The 19,253-nt window shown below is 39.0% G+C and overlaps 1 protein-coding gene and 1 pseudogene across 10 annotated transcripts in view; both read right to left on the bottom strand.

Moving 5' to 3' along the window:
• Prkn (parkin RBR E3 ubiquitin protein ligase) overlaps positions 1–19,253 on the bottom strand; it is a 1,223,012-nt gene that overhangs the window by 1,158,543 nt on the left and 45,216 nt on the right. The window lies entirely within an intron of this gene.
• On the bottom strand, positions 5,306–8,904 carry Gm3145 (annotated as a pseudogene).

The following is a 19,253-nucleotide window of genomic DNA, read 5'->3' as shown; positions in this document are numbered from 1 at the left end:
TGAATCTGCATTTAAGAATTAAATATAACAGAATAGATTGTATACCAGACTAGTGCCTAGTATATAGTTAGCATTCACTAATGATTGCTATTTATAAACAGTTACCCTCCTGGCAACTTTTAGCTGTGTATGCATGAGTTAACTTAGGAATATGAACTAATTCAGACTACACAGAAGCACACGGGTACTGAGTACTTTTAAATTAAATAGGCATGTGAAAAATTGCACAATGAGTTTTGAGGTCTTTCTTCATTTATAGCACTAGGCAGTAACTACCAACTGACAGCTGTGGGCAGCAGGACAGAAGTTATCTGTCATTTTAGGAGATGTGACCTTGTCATTCTTCAGAAATGTAAATCCCATTGAATGGCTCCATCATTCTATTCATTATTTAAACCAAGAGGTGGGTGTCACCCTTAGAATTTCCACATGGATCCCATATTCAGTTTGATGACTAAATTACCTTTCCAGACATCAAGCCAATCCAAGAGATCTGTCTTCCTCACCAGGACATGAATTCCAATCTGCAACTGCCTCCCTCCATCTTTTGTCACTTTATATTTGCCCCTCACTGAAAGTAGAGCATCAGTTCTGAAGGACACATTTGATCTGCTGTTCACCATCATCCAATTCTGCCCTAGTTTGCATTTCTGTTTCTATTATTAAACACTGACCTAAGGCAACTTGAGGCGACCAAAGGTTTATTTGGCTTACACATTCCGATCACAGTATGTATTGAGAAAAGCCACAAGAGGAAATCAAACAGAGCAGGAACTAAAGCAGAAACCATGAAGGAATCTTACTAGCTTGCTCCTGATGGCTCGCTTAGCCTGCTTTCCTATAAAAGCCAGGACAACCTAGAAAGTGATGGCACCACCCATAGTGTAGTGAGCTCTCCCATATTGATTAGTAAGGAGGAAAATGCCCCCACAAGCTGCCCACAGTTCAATCACCGATCAACGGAAGCAGTACCTCAGTTGAGGTTTCCTCTTCCCAAGTGACACCAGTTAGAGTGAGGTTGACAAAGACTATCCACCACACCTTCAGTAACTTTACCTTCCTCTTTATCTCTAACAGGAGTATTGGTTCTTAGTAAGGACTGGTGTCTGAGGCACACTTCCTGTCTTTTCTCTCTGGCAGGCTAAACAGACTCCTTTCCATCCATGCATTCACCCTCCAAGAACTGCCCCAGCACAAAGCTGTGGGCAGCCCCTGCACCACCATTCCTGCTTTATTCAGCACATACTTTCTACCATAGTTGTGATAATACCAGTACTATAAACATTCTAATTTAATAGAGATGAGCTTGTTATATATGGTACTCTGGCCATAGGGCTCCATGGACTTTCCCTACTTACAAATAAAGTACAAATTTTGATGTGTAAATAATTACATATGTATGATCAAAATTCTAAATTAAGAAAGTGGCTCAAAGTGAAAAGAATTTATATCAGTCTCTTATTAATAACATGTCTGCATTCATTTACTAATTCAAGTGATTATTAGCTTTAAAACCTACAGGAGCAGCCAGGGAAGGAGCTAGGTTCCTAAAGATTACCATAAAGGGTGTGCAGGCCTCTCCCCAGAGACCCAAGGCAAACACACCTCATGAACCACCAAAGGCGATGCTCAGCAGAACCTTGGGTCTACAGTGTTTCTTCTCTCTTCCTATCAGTGGCAGTTCCTTCTCCAGGGCTGTACTTACACTTCGCATTTACAGTATAAAAGTGAACCTCGGTACTGAAGCAAGCAATGGGACCGGAGAACTTGACCGGTCCATCCTATTGTCTTACTATATAGTTTTCTAGAGTTATGTGAACCCAAAAAGTAAAAACCAACAATAATATACATTAAAGAGAATTTTCTATACACTCTACAGTATTACAAAATATAAAGTTTTTCAAATTCTTTTTGGTCAGTGGTTATTGGATTTAAAGACAATTTTAATGATTTTCCCAAATTTTAAAGAGTCGTAAACATTTTCACACAAATACTACCCACTGGGTCACAGATGAACATAATGTACCCTGGATAAAATAATGAATCTGGTAATGGTTGTCATCAAAGTACCATCATTGGTCCACTACCGTAATGTAAGGGCAACAGAGGCAAACACCCCAATGAGAAGCTACACAATGGCACCACTGAGAGTTGCATTGCACTAATTACACAGCCAAGACCAAAGCAGCCTGATCAGATATGATTTTACTCACGTATGGACTAAGTCTAAACTATACACAAAAGAAGAATCTTTATAATGTCCACAGCCCTAAAGATATCTACTACCTTGTCGAGGGCACCAGGTCCTTGTGCTCACAGATAAGCAGTAGGGAAACCAGGAATATTAAACATACAGGGTTATCTCTTCAAAAGAAGAGATTTTTAACTTGTTTTCTGCCCAGAATGCTGGGAGTGAATGCAGTTAATAGCCCAGTGACCTCTGGAATATCTGTATGATCAAGGCTGTACTTGAATCACCCACACTCACAAACAGGACCAGAGATGGTTAATAGCAGAGTGAACTTTGAGATAATAGTATGATGAAGACCACACCTGATCCTTCCTCAGGCCCCTAAGATGACACACGTAGTCTATTTATAGAACCTTTCTTTATGAGAGAGGTAACATTACTTTGGAAAGACCTTCAATGTAATTATGCCTTAAGCTTTTTTCTGCACACGGGATTGTTACACCAGGAAACCTTTTTTCCTAATTGTATTACATTTAAATATGCCTAAAGCAAATGTCCCAGTGTTGTTGGCTGCTGAGTCATGTTGCATTGGACTTCCTTCAAAACTCTGCTGGCCCTGGTGTTTGAGGAGACTACCACACTATCTGGTATATACCACGATTAACCATCTAAGACCCTAGGTTTTTGTTAGAATGACAAGATTCCTGAGAGAAACTATGAAAGAGGAAGAAGGCTTAATCTGACCCATGATATCAGAGGCTTCAGTGGATGGTCTACAGCCTGAATTGTTGTGGGACTAAGATAAGCTGCATTGTCATGGTTAGAAGACTATGGTAGTGGAAGGCTGCTCGTTTAAATGGCAACTAGGTAGCAGAGGTCCAGGATAAGATATACACTTGAAAATTGCATCCCTTAGTGACCCATTTTCTCCAATGAGAGGTCCAGATGTATAGGTGTATATGTTTTGTAAATAAAAATTTTTGTGGCTTCAAAAAAAAACACAAAAAACAAACAAACAAACAAACAAAAACGTCTTACAGAAACAGAAAGGCTCTGGACTCTAGAAAAGCTCAACAGTTTGCAAGATGTTTTAAGTACAACCTCTCTCTCTCTCTCTCTCTCTCTCTCTCTCTCTCTCTCTCTGTCTCTCTCTCTCTGTGTGTGTGTGTGTGTCTTCACAGAATATTTATTTCATGTAAGCATTTCAACAATTTTTCATTTTTATTACATCATCTCCTTAAAGAGTCTTGTCTATTTATGAAGACAACATAGTAAGTGCAGTAAAAACTCCACTACCATGTAAGAGGGACAAATTCAAAATGGCAAATGGAGAAGCCCCAGGGTACATGTCTCTTATAAGAACTCTAGCTCGCTGGAAACAGGAGCTGAGCTCCCAGTGGTCATCTGATACCAGAGGAGCACAGGACAATGTGTTGCCTGAGAGAACCCTGCCTGCTACAGAACACCAGAAACTCAGACATTTTTTTCCTAGGCTAAATCTTGTGATAATTTTATATCAACATATACTGGAATAAATTTTATCAAAATTATACACATCTCAATTTGTTTTGGGAAAGCTACAATAGTAACAAACAGAAGCAAATATGTTTATGTTAATGCATATGGAAGCTTAAGAATTTTCCTCAAACCTTACTTTTCTGAGTTGGAGAGAGAACAAAAATAAAAGCCAGTAAATATTTAATGATATTTTCTTATGAAAATCCTAGAGCTTCTTATTTTCTTTTCTAGATTATATATAAACATAAAAATATTTGACTTAGGTAACAGAAATTTGTGTTTTATGTACATACTTTTGAGAAATTTTATTCTAAGCAGTCTGAAGATACTTGTGATTTTTCTCATTGCTAAACTCTCTGGCCTGGAACTATTGTTAACCCCATTGTTAACCCCATATAATTAGGAGTTTCCTTTGGTTTGCTGTGGTTTGATTTGTTTGTCTTCATGCTGGAGTATGAAACCAGTGAAGCACTCTGTGAGTTGCACACCAAATTGGGGGGATAAAAAACAAGACATTTTTTTCTATATGCATTTTTTAAAAGTTGCTAAGCCAGCACCAATTATGTAACAATTTATTATTAGAGGACGGTGACTCCAAGGCCTAATACACAGCAAGGTATCCAGCCCCATGGCAACTACATACACTTTTGTGAGTAACTGAGCTTTTCTCTGGCTCAGTTAATACACCAAACCTTAGTTTACAATTAGTGACACCATCCTGTTTAATAAATACCACTGTGTGGATCATATAACTGTACCTATGAGATTACTGTTTTATACATTTGGAATATAAAAATTATTAAGGTTATTCAAATCTGTTATTGGTGTATTGATTTCCTTTAATCAAACAGCTTAACAGTGAGTTAAAAAAAATGGCCAATGTTACAGAAGCTATACCTAATTGGGTCAGAGATATTTTGTGTTGGCAGCACACATGATCTTGCCCAGTGTGGCCTTTTATGTAGCTGGTTCAGCATAGTCTCAAGTCTGAATGTACCAAAAGCATTCAGGTTTCAGGAACAAAGCAAGTACAAAATTATTAGAGAACAATGCTCTATAAAAGCTTCGGTTTCTGTTAAGTCAAACCTAAAATAACTGTGTTTTTTTGCCTAAATAGCATTACAGGACAAAGATGCTATAAGTATTTTCAAATTTGTAAGAAATATGACACCATAAATGAGGAGCATACGTTTGAAATTTTTAGGTCAGCTACAACAAGGACCAGAGTATACTGCTGTCTCTTGAGCTGCACTCCTGAAGTCGCCTGTAATTTAACGTGAGACACTTAGAAAACACCACGTGACTCTATGTGCTTACACCACGCTTCTCCTAACAGGCTACTAGTCTGAAATTTGTGAATGGGCACCCCATCTCAGCTTCCCTTCTCACTCTTTAGACAATGATATGCTTCAAAATGCTTAAGAGCCATCTGAGGGTAGGACAATATTTACTTGAAAAAAAAAAACAGAATGAAAATTCTATGGTATTTACAACAAATGCATTTTATCACATCTTTGGAAGCAAAAGAAAACATATTCTGTGAAGACACACACACACAGAGAGACAGAGAGAGAGAGAGAGAGAAAGAGAGAGAGAGAGAGAGAGAGAGAGAGAGAGAGAGAGAGAGAGAGAAAGGTTGTACTTAAAATAAAACATCTTGCAAACTGTTGAGCTTTCCTAGAGTCCAGAGCCTTTCTGTTTTTGTAAGACATTTTTTTGTTTGGTTGGTTGGTTTTTTTTTTTGAAGCCACAAAAATTTTTATTTACAAAACATATACACCTATACATCTGGACCTGTCACCGTGGGAATAGGCTAGTGTGGAAGAGAGGCCCGTCCGTGCCTGGAAGGCTTGGCTCGGGGCCAGCTGTAGGTGCTCAGAATAGACAGATGCTCCTGTACCTATCTGGGTGGGTGGTGAATGGAGGGGTGTGGACGGTCATGTCTTGATGTCCAGCAGGGGCACCCGCTTGTGCTGGTAGCTGCTCTGCCAGCCATGAACCACCTTGGGGTCTCCCACATCATGAGCTCCTGCTCAGCTTCCTGTAGTTCTTCTGCAGGGTCATAGCTATACATGGGAAGCAGGTGATGGCCAAGCTGGTCCACTTGCTTTTTCTTCTGCACATACATTACCATGGCCACCACCAACCCGACCAGGGTGATGAGGAAGAAGGGCCCCAGCACATAGCCCACCATAAAGTCGCTGTTGGCCTGGGGGGTATTGGGCACTGACATGTTATTCATGACATCAGTAGCCAGATGGTTGAATGGATGGACTGCATGGGCAGTGGTGGCCTCGGGAGGGCGCCTCCTCTGAGCTCCCTCCCGCGGTGCAGCCCTGACAACAACACCTTCTCTGTAAGACGTTTTAAGTGTTAAGCGTTTATGAGCATCCACACCTTGAGACTACAGTAGAAGGTTGAATGTCAGGAGCTCCCTTATGTGGTTCCGTGGGAATCCACTCTGTAATTCTAAACGAGCTTCTGAGGCTGTGCTCGGCATCTCTAGTCCTTCGTCACTTACTACAAACGGTTTGTTCAGTCAACGTGAGGCTTCATGATTTTAAAGTTTATATTGGAACAAGTTTCACTCTAGTTTGATTGGTGACATTGAGAACATTGTAAGCTATTTTTCTATATTGCTTCTTAAAAGCCATTTCCATTGCTACACATACAGATTAAGAAACTTACACATAATAAGTAATGTGTCACCATAATTTGAAAATATTCATCTTGTTCACATTCTCTAGCTTCTACTAAAAGATTTATAACACCAGTGATACAGGAATTGATGAATTCATCACTGTCTTGGGCATTTTGATGATAATCAATAACATAATTTCACCATTAAATAGGATTTCAATTAAAGCATATTTTTCAAAGTAACTTCACTTTAACATAAAAATGGGCCTTTGTGCTACAAATCTTTAACCCATTAGCCACCTAAAAGAAAACTGTCCTATCTCTGAAGTTCTACATAAAAAGAAAAATAACATTAAACTTTTCTGATCTATTACATATTTTCCAAGAGTCAATTTCATAAAACATTTCATAATTATAGTTTATCATGGAAAATTATAAGTAATATGCTCATAAAAATAAAATTTTATAAAAATTAAGAATAACCAAATATATTACCTCTGCTTGGACAGTGTATATTTTATCTGTAATATGTCTGCCTATATAGAACTAATTTGTCTTATCCCTGAAACATCATAAAAATATTTTCTAAAATCTTGTGGAATATATTCATGGTGCACAAAGTACACTGTTCTTATATTCCAGCCTCTTGCTCATTTAATCTGTTTTCACTGCTAGAATGTTCCAAGTGTTCAAAGAACATGTACTTCTTCCATAATACAATACAAGATCACTTCGTTTTTATGACACAGTCCTTTTATTACTTAACAGCTTACCCTTGGGGAATGGAGACATGGCTCCATAGTTAAGAGCAAGTGCAGCCTCCACAGAGGACTCTAGTTAGGTTCACAGTGAGCACACTGGGCTGCTCAACACTGCCTGTAACTCTAGCCTAGAGGGGGCCATGGATCTGCCTTCTGCCAGGTACTTGCACCTCTGGGTACATACCTAAACATGTGTGCGCAAGTGCATACACACACACACACACACACACACACACACACACACACAATCCCTGACCACCCTTCTGCTAGTGCCCCATGCTTTTATCCACCAACCTTCCAGGTTTCCAATACGCTGGAGGGAATTATCTCCTTCATCTTTCAAAATTAAACTCTTATTCAGTTATGCACTTTCTTAAGGGGTCTGCCACAGATAGTCTTGAAAGTTGTCCTATATATTTCCACAGCTGTCTCAGGATTCCTGTCACAGGCTCATTTGCCTTCTATTAATCTACTTGTCTGTCCTTCCCATGTGAGTGGTCATATTTGCAGGTAAACCTCTTATTCCTTCTTGAGTCAGTGGAAAGTCTGACTTTGACAGCAGCAGGTTTATTAAGGAGATGACTAAGAAGATGGTTGAAATCCTCATACAAGCCCCAACCCAAGGACTTGCCAACTATTTTTGAATCCTCACTAACATTTCTGTGTTCAATTTGTGCATATGTGTTCTTGTTGGGGGAAATTAATTTATAGCTCTAAGAATCCTAGGTACCAAACAACATTCAACTGGGAAAGGCCAAGGAGTAGAAGCAATTTTTCTCCCTTATCTACTACATTTCAGTGTCTAAGACTAAGTCTACAGTCAAAGACCAAGCTTTAAACTTGTTTCTGTAAAAATTTAAATACATAGAAGAAAGTGAAATGGACAAAATCAGATTGAAGCAGAATAATAAATATAAATGATAACAGGAAATTAGGAAGGCATAGACATTAAGTTTCCAGAAACTATAACCCAGCAGTGAGGAGACCTGAGAGACCACTAAACACAGTGGTATCCTCTAAGCTCTGCTCTCTATCACTTGAATTGCCCAATGTCCCAACAATTTCTGTGCAGCAAAACTTGTAAAATGTGGCAGACATCTGAATGAAGAACACGTGTCTGCACCTCTGTGTATTTGCTATGTTCTTTAGTCCAAAACAGTTTTTCTGTGAAACAGAGCAAAATGCCAAGAAACATTATAGGAAGGTAATATTCCAAAGCACAGCTGTAGGGATACTCTGTGTCAGAGGCTGAGGCTAAAGGAAAGGCATTTAGAGGAGTGTCTTTCACTGACAAAGGAGGGGTAAGGGAGTGGAGAGATTGCTGGTAGAGAGAGAAGAAAGGGTTTACATCTGAATGACCAGGATATGTATGTACCCTACAATGCCTGTATACAACCTGCCAGCCAGAGGACATATATGACTCATTGACTAATACTTAGTAAAAAACCTCTGAGTCAAGAATTATTCAGAACCTGCAGGTATTAATCCATAGAAAGAAGAGAGTGTAGCAGCAAGGCTAACATGCAGGTGTTGGGGATCCACTATCTTTTCCAATAGAGAGAGGCTTAAGAGATGATTTGATGGTATGAGCGGCACTGCCCTTGGGGAAGACCCAATTCAATTCCCAGCACACACTCTGGACTACTTGCAATCACCTGTAACTCCAGGGTACCCTATGCCCTCATCTTGCCTCCATAGCATCTACACGCATGTGTATATACTTAAACAGAAACAAATATACATAGATGCAATATATGTAATTAAAACAAAACAATGGATATTAGTCCCCTATCTGATTTAGGATAGGTAAAGATCCTTTCCCAATCTGTTGGTGGTCTTTTTGTCTTATTGACAGTGTCTTTTGCCTTGCAGAAGCTTTGCAGTTTGATGAGGTCCCATTTGTCAATTCTTGATCTTACAGCACAAGCCATTGCTGTTCTATTCAGGAATTTTTCCCCTGTGCCCATATCTTCAAGGATTTTCCCCACTTTCTCCTTTATAAGTCTCAGTGTCTCTGGTTTTATGTGAAGTTCCTTGATCCACTTAGATTTGACCTTAGTACAAGGAGATAGGAATGGATCGGTTCGCATTCTTCTACATGATAACAACCAATTGTGCCAGCACCATTTGTTGAAAATGCTGTCTTTCTTCCACTGGATGGCTTTAGCTCCCTTGTCGAAGATCAAGTGACCATAGGTGTGTGGGTTCATTTCTGGGTCTTCAATTCTATTCCATTGGTCTACTTGTCTGTCACTATACCAGTACCATGCAGTTTTTATCACAATTGCTCTGTAGTAAAGCTTTAGGTCAGGCATGGTGATTCCACCAGAGGTTCTTTTATCCTTGAGAAGACTTTTTGCTATCCTAGGGTTTTTTGTTATTCCAGATGAATTTGCAGATTGTTCTTTCTAATTCGTTGAAGAATTGAGTTGGAATTTTGATGGGGATTGCATTGAATCTGTAGATTGCTTTTGGCAAGATAGCCATGTTTACAATGTTGATCCTGCCAATCCATGAGCATGGGAGATCTTTCCATCTTCTGAGATCTTCTTTAATTTCCTTCTTCAGAGACTTGAAGTTTTTATCATACAGATCTTTCACTTACTTAGTTAGAGTCACGCCAAGATATTTTATATTATTTGTGACTATTGAGAAGGGTGTTGTTTCCCTAATTTCTTTCTCAGCCTGTTTATTCTTTGTGTAGAGAAAGGCCATTGACTTGTTTGAGTTAATTTTATATCCAGCTACTTCACTGAGGCTGTTTATCAGGTTTAGGAGTTCTCTGGTGGAATTTTTAGGGTCACTTATATATACTATCATATCATCTGCAAAAAGTGATATTTTGACTTCCTCTTTTCCAATTTGTATCCCCTTGATCTCCTTTTGTTGTCGAATTGCTCTGGCTAGGACTTCAAGTACAATGTTGAATAGATATGGAGAGAGTGGGCAGCCTTGTCTAGTCCCTGATTTTAGTGGGATTGCTTCAAGCTTCTCACCATTTACTTTGATGTTGGCTACTGGTTTGCTGTAGATTGCTTTTATCATGGTTAGGTAGGGGCCTTGAATTCCTGATCTTTCCAAGACTTTTATCATGAATGGGTGTTCGATCTTGTCGAATGCTTTTTCTGCATCTATCGAGATGATCATGTGGTTTTTGTATTTGAGTTTGTTTATGTAATGGATTACGTTGATGGATATCCGTATATTAAACCATCCCTGCATCCCTGGAATGAAACCTACTTGGTCAGGATGGATGATTGCTTTAATGTGTTCTTGGATTCGGTTAGCGAGAATTTTATTGAGGATTTTTGCATTGATATTCATAAGGGAAATTGGTCTGAAGTTCTCTATCTTTGTTGGATCTTTCTGTGGTTTAGGTATCAGAGTAATTGTGGCTTCATAGAATGAGTTGGGTAGAGTTCCTTCTACTTCTATTTTGTGGAATAGTTTGTGCAGAACTGGAATTAGATCTTCTTTGAAGGTCTGGTAGAACTCTGCACTAAACCCATCTGGTCCTGGGCTTTTTTTGGTTGGGAGACTATTAATGACTACTTCTATTTCTTTAGGGAATATGGGACTGTTTAGATCGTTAACTTGATCCTGATTTAACTTTGGTACCTGGTATCTGTCTACAAATTTGTCCATTTCGTCCAGGTTTTCCAGTTTTGTTGAGTATAGCCTTTTGTAGACGGATCTGATGGTGTTTTGGATTTCTTCAGGATCTGTTGTTATGTCTCCCTTTTCATTTCTGATTTTGTTAATTAGGATGTTGTCCCTGTGCCCTCCAGAAAATCAAATAACCCCATTAAAAAATGGGGCTCAGAACTGAACAAAGAATTCTCACCTGAGGAATACTGAATGGCAGAGAAGCACCTGAAAAAATGTTCAAGATCCTTAATCATCAGGGAAATGCAAATCAAAACAACCCTGAGATTCCACCTCACACCAGTCAGAATGGCTAAGATCAAAAATTCAGGTGACAGCAGATGCTGGCGAGGATGTGGAGAAAGAGGAACACTCCTACCATTGTTGGTGGGATTGCAAGCTTGTACAACCATTCTGGAAATCAGTCTGGCGGTTCCTTAGAAAATTGGACATAGTACTACCGGAGGATCCAGCAATACCTCTCCTGGGCATATATCCAGAAGATGTCCCAACCGGTAAGAAGGGCACATGCTCCACTATGTTCATAGCAGCCTTATTTATAGTAGCCAGAAGCTGGAAAGAACCCAGATGCCCCTCAACAGAGGAATGGATACAGAAAATGTGGTACATTTACACAATGGAGTACTACTCAGCTATTAAAAAGAATGAATTTATGAAATTCCTAGCCAAATGGATGGACCTGGAGGGCATCATCCTGAATGAGGTAACACAATCACAAAGGAACTCACACAATATGTACTCACTGATAAGTGGATATTAGCCCAAAACCTAGGATACCCAAGATATAAGATACAATTTGCTAAACACATGAAACTCAAGAAGAATGAAGACCAAAGTGTGGACACTGGGCCCCTCCTTAGAATTGGGAACAAAACACCCATGGAAGGAATTACAGAGACAAAGTTTGGAGCTGTGATAAAAGGATGGACCATCTAGAGACTGCCATATCCAGGGATCCACCCCATAGTCAGCTTCCAAACGCTGACACCATTGCATACACTAGCAAGATTTTGCTGAAAGGACCCAGATATAGCTGTCTCATGTGAGACTATGCCGGGGCCTAGCAAACACAGAGGTGGATGCTCACAGTCAGCTATTGGATGGATCACAGGGCTCCCAGTGGAGGAGCTGGAGAAAGTACCCAAGGAGCTAAGGGGATCTGCAACCCTATAGGTGGAACAACAATATGAACTAACCAGTACCCCGGAGCTCTGGACTCTAGCTGCATATGTATCAAAAGATGGCCTAGTAGGCCATCACTGGAAAGAGAGGCCCATTGGACTTGCAAACTTTATATGCCCCAGTACAGGGGAACGCCAGGGCCAAAAAAATGGGAATGGGTGGGTAGGGAAGTGGGGTGGGAGGGTATGGGGGACTTTTGGGATAGCATTGGAAATGTAATTGAGGAAAATACGTAATAAAAAAAATAAAATAAATAAAATAAAAAAAAAACCAATGACTAAACAAGAGTTTGGGACCTAACCACCTTGTGTGAAGATGAGAATATAAGGACAGATATGCCCAGCTCAGAACTGAATCTCAGGCATGTTGCAGTGTTTCTCTGTTCAATCACTGTCACCTGGCAAAGCCTAGTCAGGCCAGGGAGATGGCTGTGAAGAAAGACACTTTCTGCCAAAGCTGACCATCTGAGTTCAAGCTCACATGGTAGAAAAAGAGATCTGACTCCTGAAAGTTGTCTTCTTACCACACACATGCCTGCTCATGTACACATACAGTTTATTAAAAATTATTTTGAATTTAAAATGATACATGTCTAGATGAAATGCTACAACAATGACATTTGTATTATTACTTTAATCATTTCGTTATACAGTTTTGACCAAGTACTACAACTAGACTAAAGCCTCTACTAACCCCCGTTGTATATAAAATATAAATGTAAGGAAAGGGGATTGCATAGGCTTCAGATTTCTCACATAAAGATAGAATTAAAGCCAAAATCAAAAATCACCCTACATCTAAAACCTCTACCTAGCTCCAAAGTTATGTAAAGATCAAGAACAACAGATGTAGTTCCTGGGGATAATTGTAGAGTTTGGAGGACTTAATGATTTTCACTTCATTAAAAATTTCAGTTCAAGGATATCTATGGAACACTGCAGGAGGTCTTATTCCTAGCATGAATGGGACTACTGTTTCTCATACTTAGATGAAATGGGTTCAATACTGAAAGTCTGTGAATCATTACAAAGAGTACGAAGAGAGACACTTGTGAATAAACAATAAGGATTTTCCACTGTTAGGGAGAAAATAATAAATTATTCAGAGGAATGTAGCTGTGACCTGTGATATCAACATAAAACATGACATTGGTACATGCAGAAAAGCCCTGCCCTTACTTTAAAGAAATAAACAAATGCTTATTTCCGTAGAACACTTAAGTAGAATGTTCCAGAAGCCAAGAAGAAGTAGAGAATATAAGGACACAAATTAAGAAGCTGAATAAAGGTCATTGATATTCAGCAATGATCTAGAATATTTTTACCAAAAAAAAATTTCTGGATTAATATCTTCCTTCAGATATAATCAGGTCAAGAGTTTAAAAATAGAAAACTCATTTTAGGGTAAGTTGGTAATTATGTCAGAGCTCCACAGTATATCAGGAAAATTATATGATGAGCTAGTGTCATAAGCTGTCTGGTATCTATAACTTGCACATCAAAGCTTAACAAGCAAGCAGCTATGTAACAAAACACAGCTTCAGGAGAACCAATTTCATGGGTTCTTGTTCCTGTTATAAACAAACATTGACTTCACAGGTGGAATGCAGATGACATGTTAAAATGAGCTCACAAATTAGTTAGGATTATGAATTTAAACCTGTTAATGGGACAAGTGAACACATCAGGTTACTGCTAAACCCCATCTAATTACTTACAAATTAATCAGAGACAATAAAGTAAATTATCTTCTGAAAGACACTCTCGATAATACTAACAACTATCAAGCCTCAATTATCCATGCCGATTCAGAGAGCTTGGTAATTCTACGTAGTGAGTGACTTATCAGTTCCTTCTATTGGTACAAATCATGTTTCCATATGTGACAGATTTATCTTAACATGTTGGTATTCTAAGTTCAGCACTGAAAATGTGTTTTTCTTTCTTGATAGATCATAATGCAAAACCACCCAGAAGCTTTTTAAATTTTAAAATGAGTAAATTACACAGCAAACAATTTATATGTACAATGTATAAGAGCTGGCATTTAAATTTTGTCAACCTTACAAACTGCATTTAACAAATGCATGTTAAAGTAACTGAGTTAAAGTAAGAATGAAAAAAACAAATAAAATAATAATTCTAACTATAGGAAGAAGCCTTGTAGTATGTGTGTGTGAGTGTGTCTTAAAGGTATGGGAGGAAAGTTTTCAAAGAACTCAAAAAAGATGATTTTGAAAATGTATCAAAATTAAATGTACTTCATTTCAAGTTATTTCCTTTTATGAATGAAGCTGCAAAACCTGTAAGATGTCACACTGGGTGACTGCACTCTGGGTAGCCATGTCTGCTAAGCACGCCTCACCAGTTCCCGAGCTCTCCCTGGCACGCCTGCCTTGTTCTTTCCTGGCATCTCTTCCGTTCAATAATTACGGCTCAAACAATAGAGATAACTATTTGCCAACAAAACTACCTGACAACCAGGAAAACCTTATGTTTTGGTCTTATTGGTGATAATACCAAGAAGTTTCCACTTATTAAAAGAAGAGTCTGATGGCCCCATGCGTGAGAGCTCTGACTGCTCTTCCAGAGCACTCAGGGTCGATTCCCAGCACCTGCATGGTGGCTCACAGCCATCTGTAACTCCAGTTCTAGGGGATCCCATGCCTTCCTCTGTCTCCACAGACACTAGTCACGCATGTGACATACATGTGCAGTTAAAACACTCACACATATAAAATAAAACTAAGAAAAAAAAATTTTTTTTTGTTTTTTTCGAGACAGGGTTTCTCTGTATAGCCCTGGCTGTCCTGGAACTCACTTTGTAGACCAGGCTGTCCTCGAACTCAGAAATCCGCCTGCCTCTGCCTCCCAAGTGCTGGGATTAAAGGTGTGTGCCACCACTGCCTGGCTAAGAAAAAAAATTTAAAGGAGAAAAAAAAGCCCCAGTTGGCTCCTAACAAGGATGTTATGAATTCTTATCAACTCACCGCTTAAACCTGGGTAAAAATAGGCAGATTTGTTAACTCCCCATGCCTTACTTGTATAATGCACATGCTTTCATTTATATAATGGGGTTGACATTCGCACATACATTTTGGGGATGCTGCAAAGATTAGAAAATAAATATAAAGCATTTAGGACACAATCTTGCACATAGTAACTGCTCAGTAATATGAGTTCTTATTACTATAAAGCTACTTCTTTTTCAAAGGCATCAACTGTAAGAAAAAGAAAAGGATGCCCACCCTCACCCCTCAGTTTATGCTTTGATGGGGAACGCTTGATGATTACGAGTAACAGTTTCCAAACGGTGGTATAGACGAAAGAAGAGATACCTGTATAAACTTATCAGCATTTTTTCAGTCTTTTATAGAATATTATTCCTAGGAAATGATGGGATCGTAATAGTAAGATCAGGTCCTGACATTATTGTGAAAAGGGAAAAAAGTCTGGATTTAAAGAAGAGTCTCATGAGCTTCTCTGTAAATAAAGTGCCTATTGTCCAAGTGCCAGGACCTGAGTGTGGATCCCTAGCATTCATACAGAAGCCAGGCAGAGCAGACTTCATGTAGAACCCCAGAGCTGAGATAGGACAAAACAGAGAGCAGTGGACCACTGGTCACTGGATGGCCATTCAACCCAGGTCCCCTGAAAGACCTACTACTGCCCTGACTTGGCTTCTGTACTCTTTAAAACAGCAATTCCCAGCTCTGGGAATTCCCTTTATTTGCAAGTCTTTTCCAGTCTATGCATGTCAAGTTATAACCTCGGTTCTCACCTGGTTGTATAACCTCGGTTCTCACCTGCTATAACCAAGTGAGTGTCTGGACACTGGAGATTCTCATTTCCTGAAATATGAGTCTCCTTACACTATCAGATCAAGAATACTACGCTACTGACGTAAGGAACTGACAGGTACATTCATGAGTTAATGTCTAGCTATCCCTTTGGCACTGCCCCTCAGGAGGCATATAAACAATACTCTTACAAAGGGTTCTGAGGGTGGGAATAAGTGCTGCATATGTATATACTTAGAATGGCGCTGATATTTTCCTGAATTGAAAAAGTGCTCACCTGTATATTACATCCAGAAAACAAACTAAGAAACAACCAAGGAAAGGAAATGTATCATTTTAGAAGCACTTTCTTGAAGGTTAAAAAAAAAAAAAAAACAAACCAAATTTCTTTTATCTGTGTTGCCAAAGATTTAAGACTCTGGAAATGCCTTTGGGGAAGCAGCTCATACATGAGGTGAGTCAAACATCACTCTCAGGACCAGGTGAGCACATGCATGCAAGTGCACATGGACAACGCCACTGATCGATTTCAAACTGCCATGAGAGGGGCTGAGCTCCATTCTCTAGGGGAGACAGAAGACATTTATAATGGCAGAAGCCTCATGGCCACATCTCCTTGCAACTGAAAAAAAAAACTTTATGACAATAACAAGAAAATGAATTTTCATTTTAAAGGCAGTCTCTATGCCACCACTGGCTCTCCTGCTACCCAGCTCTTCTGAAGGCACTCAGACCCTTCACGGGAATGTCTCAAAAATCAATAGCAATTTATTCTCTCTTTGGACCCCAAGCAACAAAAGTAAATAATACTGTCACCTCCAGTCTGCCTGCAGAACCTGGTCACAAAACAGCCCTGCCACTAAAATACAACCTTATGCAGCTCTTTATCTATGCTGGCGCTGCTGACTGTATTGGCTTTCATAAGGGACAAATACTCCAGCAAAGCCGCACACAGAGGTCACGCCCCTGTAGCTCAGCTAGACAGAATGCAGGAGCCTGAATTAAAAAGAAGCCTTGTCATCCATCTGAGCTTCCTGCTTCGACAGTGGGTCTGGCCATGTACTGGGGGAGAAGGGTATTTCTTTTTCAGGATTATTAGAGGTGGAATACTGCCAGATTCCTGACAGAGGTGAGACCTAAGGTTTTATGGGTAAGACCTATAAGCAGATAATTTTTTGCTCTATCTGACTAATAGAAATATTATTAAACCAACTAAAACATATTTGGTCTAAATACAGTGGCCTGTATCATTACTTAATTATAAATAACAGCACTCACACTTGGAGTACATACAAGGCCCATATCAAAACATAGTAAAAGCAAAATATAGCAAACAAGTAGCTAACATTAAACTAAATGGAGAGAAACTTGAAGCAACTCCACTAAAATCAGGGACTAGACAAGGTTGCCTACTCTCTCCCTATTTATTCAATATAGTACTTGAAGTTCTAGCTAAAGCAATTAGACAACAAAAAGAGGTCAAAGGGATACAAATTGGAAAAGAAGAAGTCGGGCAAAACATCACTATTTGCAGATGATACTATAGTATATATAAGCGACCCCCAAAATTCTACCAGAGAGCTCCTACAGCTGTTAAGCAACTTTAGCAAAGGGGCTGGATATAAAATCAACTGGATCAAATCAGTAGCCTTCCAAGAATAAAGGGGATGAGAAAGAAATTAGGCAACAATGGGGGCGCTGGCAGAAGGAATGGAGGAGAGGAGGGGGATTGCAATCCCATTAGAACAACAATATAGGCTGGCCTGACTACTCAGTTCTTGCAAAGTCTAGACCACCAACCAAGGAATGTACCTGGAGGGATCCATGGCTCCAGATACATAGTAGCAGAGGATAGCCTTGCCTGACAGCAAGGAGAGGGAAGAGGCCCTTGGTAGGGGAGGTTTGATGCCCCAGAGTAGGGAGATGCTGGAGCAGTGGGGCAGGAGAGTGTGGGTGGGTGGGGGAGCACTCTCATACAGGAAAAAGGGAGGGGGGAGGGCAGATGTGGGATGGGGGTTGGTGGAGGGGTTAACCAGGGAAATGGGATATAATTTGAAACAAATGGAATGATTAATTAAAAAAAAAGAATAAGCTAAAAAATAAAAAGTAAACAGAAACAAAATGGAAATTTTCATAAAATTAGTTTAAATATTGTACATTAAAGAGAATAAATCAAATTGATATACTCTGCTTTCTATAAAAAAGAAACATGAAGGTTAGATTTAAAGGATGTTAAATTTAAGAATTTAATGTTAAAAACAGAAGGATTTGCTTGTTTTGAAATTGTAGAGTTTTAAAACTTTGCTGACTACTGATACTCCCTTGTCTTTAGTTTATGCATTAGCTGTATTACAGAAAGTATTGTGGAAATGAATCAAAGAGTCACAGAGGCCTGGTTTAGCGCTGGCCTTGAACTCAGAAATCCGCCTGCCTCTGCCTCTTGAGTGCTGGGATTAAAGGCGTGTGCCACCATGCTCAGCTTGTTTTAGCATTTATAACAGGCCTCTTTCTTATGTAAAACAGTCTGCAGTATACATATGACTACTTTGCTTTTATCAATATATATCCAAAATCTTGAAATGACTAAGTCTCAGCACAATGTGACCTCTCAGAAAAATTTATTTATTTAAGAACAAGTTGCAGATGTAGTCAGTGGAACAGGATATGCAATAAAACATTGTATATAGATACCAAGTCAGAAATAATGTTAATAATCAAGAGCAAGACATTCAATAAGCAAGTTATAACCATGTGTGTATTCTATCATGACAATTATTTTGCCCACGTTACATATAGGTGATGGTTATCTATTGATTTCTTCTATGCTCTTAATCTCTGAAAAAGAGCTCCCAGAAATTAACCAAACTAACTTTTGTAAATACTGAATAGTGGCAATTAACCTCAGGATAACATGAATCTTCACAGAGGACAGAGGAGGCAGTCAGTATTTTAAAAGTAAAAGAAAGCAATAAACTGTAAATTATACTCACTTAAAAAAAAGCTATAACAAAGCATGATAAAACACAGACTAAAAATCAATATATATTTAAAAAAAAAACTAGAAAAAAATCAGACAAATACAAGAAGAAAGCCACAATGATCAAGAGTCTCAGTCCATACCAAGACTCAATCTTACGTCTGAGCTTCCATGCTGACAAAGCTATGCCAAAACTATACATGAACATGAGGTAGAGGCTAAAAAACGTCAGTGCCCAGCTAGCAGTATTTGAGAACCATCTTTCCTGGCTGTGAACACTGTAGAATCAATGTCTTTGGGAGCCACTCCTCACCAGTAGAACAGAACTCTAATGGCAGCACTGCCCTAGGTTTTGAGATTAACACCAGCTAATCCTTTTATCTTGTCAGTCAGTCACATGATATCTGAACATAAGACATGATATAGGAACACATTAGGAGTTCCAAACATAGAAAATGTTTTTGTATTTATTATGATAGTTTTGATTATATCTGAAATATATCCTTTAATTTTGTCAGC

Source organism: Mus musculus, chromosome 17 (assembly GCF_000001635.26).
Source record: "Mus musculus strain C57BL/6J chromosome 17, GRCm38.p6 C57BL/6J".
Classification (NCBI taxonomy): Eukaryota; Metazoa; Chordata; class Mammalia; order Rodentia; family Muridae; genus Mus; species Mus musculus.
The sequence above is the reverse complement of the archived record's forward strand: the minus strand, read 5'-3'. Positions and strand labels throughout refer to the sequence as shown.